This window comes from Microtus ochrogaster, linkage group LG4 (assembly GCF_000317375.1).
Source record: "Microtus ochrogaster isolate Prairie Vole_2 linkage group LG4, MicOch1.0, whole genome shotgun sequence".
In the NCBI taxonomy this organism is placed as follows: Eukaryota; Metazoa; Chordata; class Mammalia; order Rodentia; family Cricetidae; genus Microtus; species Microtus ochrogaster.
In genome coordinates, this window is record NC_022030.1 from 4,091,408 (window position 1) to 4,101,604 (window position 10,197).

Sequence of the window (10,197 nt, forward strand, 5' to 3'; positions counted from 1 at the left end):
TATATTCTTAGAAGAATTCTGTTCCAGAGAAAAATGGCAGTGTAAAATTACCAAAGTGCTTTTCTCTGTTCTACTGGTGGTTGCTTTCTTGGCCCAACACAGAGAATCTGCCAAGTTAAATAAATTCACCAGATGTTTAGACTTAACATTTATCATCCCCACTCTCCAGAAGTGTGCTCACAGTTAATGAAATCTTTTGGGCAGGATATTTAATAGAAATTCAACTCTTTTGTTTTGATTTTCTATAAACTGTATAGATTTATGGCAATATATCCCAACAATAATTATTATTATTAATTATCATTATCATTATTATTATTGGTTTTTCAAAGCAGGGTTTATCTGTAGCTTTGGAGCCTATCCTGGAGCTAGCTCTTACAGACCAGGCTGGCCTCGATCACACAGAGATCCACTTGCTTCTGCCTCCAGAGTGCTGGGACTAAAGGCATGTGCCACCACTGCCCAGCCTTGCCAACAATTATTTTAAAAACTGTTTTTGTTTTGACTGGAAAAGTCGGGCTTATTGTGGTGTTATTGCTGTTGATATGTAACACATTAAGTTGTATGTTCTACATCTCGATGGTGTTTTTCTTTCTCTCTATTTCTTTCTCAACCTTACCATCTCATGAAAAGGAAAAAGCTGAAGTCTTCACATATCTCACAGCCTCTCTGGAGCTATTGTCTTTGGGCCTCCCAAGACCTTGCCCTTCTGAGGCAGAATTCAGACTATGGTCAAGGGATGGCACACATATGAGTAATGTCTCAAAACAGTGCACCCGATTTTCACGTTTCACCTTTAGAGTGATGGATGAAGAGTGTGATTATGCTCCCACTGCTACTACCTAATTCTCATAGGTCTTCAGCATGTCCATTCTTTCAAAAATACCTTAGACATATTAATACCCAAACAGTCCTAATCAGTTGCTGTTGGGATTATTGATTTTAAATTTCAATTTTCTCCAACCTTTAAATCGCTTTAGCAAAGAACTTCAATCATTTTTATCATGTTGGTCTCAGGGCGTGTCTACAGAGAACTGTCTTATTGTTAATTAATGTAGGCAGACCCAGCCCGTTGTAGAGAGCATCATTTCCTAGGCAAGGTGTGCTGAACTATGAAGGACAGGAAAGCCACATGGAACAGAAACAAGCTGCATGGTCGCATGCAGTTCTTACAGCCTCTGAATACGGATATGATGTGACCAGCTGCTTTGGGTTCCTGTCTCACCACTCCTCAATGAGAGACTGCAACCTAGAATTGTAAATCAAATAAAGGCTTCCTTCACCTAAAATATTTCTCATGGTAATATAAATGAACTAGAACATAAAGACAGTCAACTTGTGCTTCTGTATTGAACCTATATCCTCAGTCTTGGTGAAATTGTTAGTTTTAGTAGCTTTCGCTATATTACTTTAGATTTCCTATGTACAAAATTATATCATCCTCAAGTAGAAATGGATTTATCATTTCCTTCTTAATGTAAATATATTTTATTTTCTGGCTTAACAACTTTAATCAGACTCTCCAGTGTGATGTTGTCTTAGTTAGGTTTATTATTTCTGTGATAAAACTCCATGACGAAAAGCAACTTGTGGAGGAAAGGGTTTATTTAACTTAATATTCCATAGCACTATTCATCATGTAAGGAAGTCAGTACAGAAACTCAAACAGAACAAGAACCTGGAGGCAGGAACTGGTTCAAAGGCCGTGGAGGGGTGCTTCTTATTTGCTCCTCATAGCCTACTCAGTCTGTTTTTCTATAGAACCCGGTACTTTAGCCTAGGAGTAGCCTTACCAATAATAGATATCAATCACTAACTAAGAAGATGCTCTACTGGCTCATTTGCAACTTGATCTTATAGAGGCAATTTCTCAATTGATGTTCCCTCCTCTAAGATGACATTAGCCTGTGTTAATTCAGCCTAAAACTAAACAGCACAATTAACCCCTTCTGAACTTCATGCAGAAATACATCACTGATAACTCATAATTTTCTCTTTCTTATTTATCCCCAAGATCTCATATTAATAAATATCACAATATAAAACATTACACACATAAAATCCAACAGACTTTAAAAACTCAAACACTTTAACAATGATTCGCCTTTTTAAAAAGTACAAAATCTTTTTAAAAGGTCAAAGTCTCTCAGCAGTGGGATCCTCTAAAATCAAAATAAGTTAGATGCTTTCTTATCCCAAGAGGGAAGAACCAGGGCACAGTCACAATTTTAGCAAAGAAAAACCAAAGTCCAAAAGGGTGAAGCTTTCTCAGATTTCAGAGATTTACTTACAATCTCTTGAGGTCCTCCAAACGGCTTGTCACAGCACACACAGCTTGTCTGGTAGGCTCAGGCTGGCTCTACTCAATGGCTACTGCTGCCTTTGGTGGGCATCCTGAAGTACTGGCCTCTCCAAAATACTGCTCTTGGACTGTTCTTTCACCAATAGATTCTTCTGTGATCTTGTCAGGGACTCCAGGCCTGCCACACAATGCCATACCTCAGGTTCCCTCCATGACCACTTCATACCTTCAAAACCAACACTTCTGGTGTGACTCTTAACACTACCAAGTTTGGCTTCCAGTATCAAGTACAATCTTGGATGCCTCTAGACCACAACTTCTGTGTGATGATATTGAAGAAACACTTCCCCCAAAGTCTCTTGTTAATTGCTGCTGTTTCTTCAGGTCCAGCTCACAGGAACCATAGCTTTTTAATTCAATTATGCAATGGCCCCAATGAACTCTCCAAGTCATCCCCAAACCTCATTCCCTCTGGAACTTCACAAGCCAGGCATCTATTGTTATCATTTCTCTCAACACACTTTTCTTCGAAGCTCCTACAGAACAGCTCGCCACACTTTGAAACTCGATGGCTTTTACAGACCAAAGTTTCAAAGTCTTTCCACAATTCTCCCCCAAGACAACATGGTCATGTCTATCACTACAATACCTCCAACATCCAGTTTCTGTCTTAGTTGAAGTCATTGTCGATGTGATAAAATACCATGACCAAAAGCAATTTGTAGAAGAATTTTTGTTGTTGTCTTACACATTAATATCACTGTTCATCTTCAAAGGATCTATAGAGGGAAGCTAAGGCAGGAACCCAAATAGAGCAGGAACCTGGAGGCAAAAATTGACACAGAGGCCATACAAGGGTGCTGTTTGCTAGCTTGATTCTATGAGTTGCTTAGCCTGCTTTCTTATAAAACTGAGAACCACCAGTTTAGAAGCAGCCCTACCTGTAATGGGTTGGGTCCTTCCACATTCATCACTAATTATGAAAATTTTCTGCTGACTCCCTTACAGCCTTATTTTGTGGAAGAATTTCCTCAATTGAAGACCCCTTCTCTCAGAAGTCTAGCTTGTACCAGGTTGACATAAAACTAGCCAGCATGGATGCTGAATAACAAAGAATATTATGGTCTTTCTGACTCCAGACCTAATAGAACTATTTTTTGTCCCACACTTACTTAACAAATACTGAATTTATTCAGTAATCAATGGATGTATACACTATATGGGGCCTAATTTTAAGGGTGACATTCTTCTATGTGAAACTTTGCAGAGTAGTGCCTCACTGTTACCAGAAACATATCTAACTTAGCAGAACACCTGGTATACCCCTGCAGTTCTTGGAATGAATATCAATTGACAATTTCTTCCTGATGATCTATTTTGAACTCTATTATACAGACAAAATTAATTTATTTGTGGTTTTCAGAAGTTAATATAATTAATTCTCAAATATTTGCAGATTCTGTATGAGTAAATTTGCCAATTAGATTATATTTACTTCTAACTTCAACACCAAAATTCACGTCACTTCTTTTTTTTTATCTATTTTTAATGTTTTAGTAGAAATAATATTGCATCATTTCCCCCTCCTTTTCTTCCTTCCAGTCCCTTCCAGCTACCCTTCCTTGACCCTCTCCTATGTATTCCACCCTCAAGCTGATAGCCTGTATTTCTTTTACTTTTGCTACACATATATGTATGTATGTGTATGAACAAATATACATAAATACAACCTGATGAGTTTGTTTTTTTGTTATTTATATGGTTTCTAGGATGACTACTCTGTGTTGGAATCAATAAAGGAGGTAATCCCCGAGAGAGGCTGACTCTCCTCCTCCCACCTGTCATAGTTGCCTACAGTTCATTATTGAAGGGTGAGACCTGAGTGAAAATATCCCCATTCCACATTAGTATGGCCATTGATATTGCTATGGCTTCAGTCTTGTTTATGCAGCCACTTCCTGTAGAGACTTTTTTTTTTTTTACAGCAGATTTCCTTACAATTTTTCTGCCCACTCTTCTTTGATGACTGTGCCATAGATTCAGGAGCTATGATGTAGAAGCATGCATTGGGGCTGGGCTCCCCATGATCTGTTGATATCTGCATTGTATCCAGTTGTGGTTTTCTGTAATGGTCTCCATTTGTTATAAACCTGAGAATAGAAAGACAAGATGAAGAATGTTGTAAAGAATTGTGCTGGTCTATACAGGTGTATGAAGTGGAAAATGAAATCATAGGTAAGGATAAACTGGGGAGGAGAGAGGAAGGCAAATACAGAATGAGAAGGAGGGATGGATATATGGTCAGGTTGTTTGATAAAGCAAGGAATCATATTGCTTTATATGTACCTGAAATTGTACACAATACACAAAAGAATACATACACATATGCAATAGGCACACATACCCCCCCACATGCTCACACATGCACACACTCACTCTCCACACATGCACACAATCTTAAATGAAGTTAAACCGCTTGGACTGACTGGTCCCTACAATAACCATAGTTTAACAAAACCCCAATACCTGACACAAGAAGCCTCCTTTCCAATGACTGACCAACGTAGTCCAAGTGACTTCTAAATAACTATAGATTATAGATGTGATCTTTAGTTGCTTCTTGAGGGTTGAGGATGGACCACTATTGTTGAACATATCACACACATAGGATATACAACTTGAATGAACTGAACTTGTTCTGACCTGAAAGCCTCTTTCATGCAGTTTAGCTTACAGAGTTCCAGAAAATACTTTGTAAGCTGTTAATGGAGGAAAACAATTGAACATATTTCTCTAACTGCAACCCCACTGACCCACAACAATTTCCAGCACAGAAAGATATGCATGAAGATTCAAAACATATCATTCACATGTTGATTGCAACCAATAGCCAGTCCATTGGACTTTAGGTCTACTCAAGAGCAGGGCAACCTAGCCAGTTTCCTGGGCTCATGGGTAAGAGACCTCAGAAAGCTCTTTTTACTTTTATAGTCATTTATCAATTAACTCCATACTTAGCATAATCAAAGTACAATTTTCCAAAAATGTATGATTTCAGCTATGACTAAAATCACAGTCTGCATTCTTATCTCAGTTCTCTTACATGATAGGTATCCTTTGAGTGGTCTAGTTAGTGTGAATTTTGGCAAATTTTGGGGTATAGAAGTTTTAGAATAAACTTCTTACTTACTTAAAGTACCACTAAACAGAAATATGCACCCAACAAGGTTTTGTGCAGTTAGTTGGAGGAAATATTATTACCCAAAACTCACAGGACTTTAACCATATATATTTTACCTAGCAATAACAAGTCAACATTTAGGGATTCAGTGTCCAGACAAATTTTTTCCAACATATGTACTGCAAAAACAAGAATTATCTTTAATTAAGAAAGAATGACTATGATAAAATATACATTACACTGTGAGCCAGGCACTGTGTTGAAGGCGTAAGTCACAAACAATGCCACAGCAGTTTGGAATTATGATTAATAGGGTAATATTTATTTAAAGGGGAAAAAACTTACAGATCACTGTCAGCCCTCTGCGCAACCAGGAAGGGAGTCTAGTCGCCGGCCGAGCAGGAAGTGAAGAGAGAGAGAGAAGGAAGTGGCCGCTTTTTTAAAGGGAGAGAGACCACGCCCCAATGGGCTGGTATCTCAGCGGCTATAGGCTGGAGGAGTGGAAGGGCCTCCCGCAACACTGTGTAAATAATTATCAGGTCCTACCTTATTTATCTCTTGTGATTTTATTTAATTCATGAGGTGGGTATTATGAATGACTTCATGTTTTATATGGGGTAACTGGATATAAACAAACCTCTTCGTGAGGCTGGGATATGTTTTGCTCTCTGGCAGACTGAATTTAGAGCCTAAATTATTAATATTACCTCAGCAATAAAATATTTTTTCACGTTGCATTCTATAATAGTAAGTATTGTTTTCAATATATTTGTTTGCTTTTGTTTTTAAAAATGTGATAACAATTTATAGTTTACTATTATTATTCCTGAACCATTCTATTTATGGGCATATTTAGCAATTATATGTGTAAATTATGTCATTTTATTCATCTTGAGTTGCCCCTTATTCTAATGTATGTGAACAGTAACAGTTTGGATTATTGTCTAGCTGAACTCCATGTGATACTGACAGTGCCAATGTCCCCAAATCATATGAAGAGGAAAGCAGGCATCACTGTGTCGTGATTCTAGAGATAAAGTGTCTTTTTTTCCCCAACAGTCAAAAGCAAATCTTTGCGTTTCCAGATGAACCACATTTTCTGGAAGCGGAGGAGTTTTACCCCAGCTAATTTGACTATACAGGTCTTTGAGGTCATCTATACATCACTGAGTATTGTTTTTCTTTGCTTTTTTGCTATTTGTGTCTGCACAAAAGTAATGTTTTACCATAATTTTTATTTATTTGTTATATTGACAATAAAAATGTGAATTTCATGCTTTTATTGATTTTTCTATACACCTTTGCTTGTCAAGTCACTATAGACTTTTGCCTATTTCTCTATATTTTTTTCTGATTCCTCTATAATTACATTTGACAAGAGAACTTTCATCATAGTAAGAATACAGTAGACAAGTGTGTGAAGCCTGGGAAATGAGCATAGACTCGGTATTGTCTCTGTTTATATACTTCCCCGAATCACAGTCCTACATACAATATATGAAGGACCACTGCTTCGGTTTTTTTTTTTTGTTTGTTTGTTTTTTGAGGCAGGGTTTCTCTGTGTCGCTTTGGTGCCTGTCCTGGAACTAGCTCTTGTAGACCAGTCTGGCTTCGAACTCAAAGAGATCCTCTTGCCTCTGGCTCCTGAATGCTCTAATTAAAGATATGCACTACCACCTAGCTACTGCTCCTGTCTTAAATGAGCATCATCTTAAAACTGATATGTTCCTCCCAAATTACACAATGATGTTACAGTTTTATCCTAAATTACAGTTGAGAAAAATCTGGTTCAAATTTAGAGTTCCATGGAGTAGGCATCAAATGTGAAAGCCCAAGGAGAAAACAAAACAAATAAACAAACAAAGAGCAAAGCTTGAGGATTCTGGATGTACAATGGCATAAAATCCTGGTCCTCCTTGTCATCATCATGGGCTGTGGGTGCCACCAGAGTAATGGTATTCTACACAGTAGTCACACTAACTGGAATCAGCCTTCCTGAAAGACAGCCACGGGAGGAGAGGAATTTATTAGTCCATGGTATTTGAACCAGTCCAAGGAATTTTCCCATCAGAGGGGGCCAGCCATGGAGGGAATGATGGCAATGCCAAATTACAAATACTGTCCACTCTATTTTCCATTTTTCTGAAAACTTTCACTTAGTCACAGGCCTACTGTAAGTTTGTTGTTTGGCAACCGTCCCTTGATTCAATTTGTAGGCTGGTTAGCCTGTTGTCTGCTTGGAAAGCTGCTGCAAAAATGCTGATGAGGGATAATTCCAGTTCATTCCTGATTCAATTTAAACTAACAGCCTATGTGCCCCTATGTGTTTTCACATGGCTTCATACATTTCACAGCAAATAATTATCTTTGGTTTTGGCTTTTGCCTCCTTGTTTACTTTTCTTGCCCCAACTAGTGTGAGCCAACATGGTGAATCATCCCTCCATGTTAACCCTCTATCTCAGAGTCTTGGGAGTTTGGTTTGAGTTTCTGCTCTGCTTTCTGCTCTGCTTTCTGCTCAGCAGAGAGAGCTTGACACAGTGACTTGACCTCCTTCTGCCTTTGTTTCTTCATCTGTAAATTGGACTAAGACCCTTATCTGGTTCATGGAATTGTAGTGACTGAAGGTGATGATCCATGGGGCTACATAGGATCAGCACAAAATGAAAGCAACCAACAATGAAAGTTGTGTACTTACTACAGTGAAATCACTGTGAATTTCCTGAAAAGACATTTGTCAGTGGAGCTTACTAATTTATTGCTGATGATTCACTTTGACAAACCTTCCCTTTAGCTGTTGAATTATCTAGAATCAGAAATTATGACAAGAGACCTTTTATATTTATATCACATTTAGAGAAATCAATAAGTCGGTCTATGGTTATCCTAATTTATAAGTGAACAAAACTAATAAAAATACAGTGCTATATGCAAGTTTTCAAGTGGTGGATATATAAATAAATGATTTAAGTGTCCATAAAATGAAACAGAAGCATTATTTTATTTAAAAAAAATGCCCACCCTGGGGCTGGAGAGGTGGCTGAAAGGTTAAAAACATTTGCTGTTCTTATGGAGGATCCAGGTCTAGTTCTTAGCATCCATGGTCAAGTAGTTTTGATGCCCTCTTCTGAATACCACGGGATCCTGCACTCACATGCACACACACACACACACACACACACACACACACACACACACACACCACACATACACACCACACATACACACTTAGGTATAATAAGCATAAATATTTTAAAAAATACCGAAATATATATATGACATCAACAGTCTCAAAATATAAGAGTGCTGATTGAATTTGCTCTCTTCATCAATCTCCCTTTGGCTCTCTTTACTCTCTTGCATCTTATTGCTCTTCTGTTCGCTTGTTGCTTTTGTTCCTTCTTAGGATGTCTGTCCTTCCCAAGACACTCAAATGTTCTTTCCTGTCTCATATCAGACACAGGGATGTGTGACACTGTCTTAAAGATTGGCCCATGTCAATAGAACACATGAGGAAATTAAAGTACTCTAAGTAGGCTTGAAAGGTTTGTGGGACAATCTGTTCAAAGATATGACCCTATGAATATGGATGAATCTTATTTTAACCTAAAGGAATCACCATTAGTAGTAAGATACTGAGAGCCCTTTTTGGGAACAGTGGGTGAGACATTTGGGGAGAAATCAGCTTTCTTATTAAGTGAAAGACAGCCATCTGTCACTGGCCATGCTGCCCTGTGACATTGCCGTTCCTGATTAAGAACACCTATTTCCACCTGAACACACATTACACTGACACACGCTGTATACTGAATTTGGGGTGCATATCCTTAGACTGTCTTACTACTTCTTTCCCTCCGGGTTGTCATGCCTACTAGTAGAACTCACATCTCTTCCCACAACTATTTGGAAATGGTTAAAAAGTCATTATTAGGTAACAGCCATATCCACACAGTAACAATACTGTGCACATGGAAAAGCAAAGTCATCGGCATGGATTGGCAATGGTCTTCTCGTCAATTTCGTGGCCAGACCCACGCACATAGGTACACTCTGATCCTCAGTTGCGCTTCACAGAAAACCTGATGACATCTGAGTAGAACAGTCCTTATGCTCTTGGCCTAACTTACTTACCGTTTATAGACCTGGCTACAGTTGGGAAGCAGATTTATTTAGGCACTAAGAGATTTAGCCAGCCTGGGTAAGTACTAGACAACCTAAATGTTCATCCATTGACTGTCAGAGAAACACGCACTTTAAGTGTAGGAGATGACAACATTAATATTAATCCCAGACTATGCATTAAGGACAATATCAGGGCCAGATCCCCTCTTTTTCTGAATGTTAGGAAACTGATCACTGTAATATTTTTATTTATTTGCAGTATTGGAGGTTAAATTCAGAACTCCTTAGTGTTAGGCAAGTGCTTTTCCTGGTCGTGTGTGTGTGTGTGTGTGTGTGTGTGTGTGTGTGTGTGTGTGTGTGTATAAAATTTGGAAACAGTGTCTCATTAAGTTGTCCAGGATAGCCTTAACTAACTCAGTTTGCAGCCCAGGCAATTCTTGAACTTGAACTGAGGATATCCTTACACCAACTTTCCAGTAGCTAGAATTACAGACTTCTGCCACTGGGCCTGACTGGAGCACAGACACTATTGATGACAACTGTAGGGCCTGGGTCTACTCCCCCCATCCCCCATCCCCTCCACCCCCCCCACTC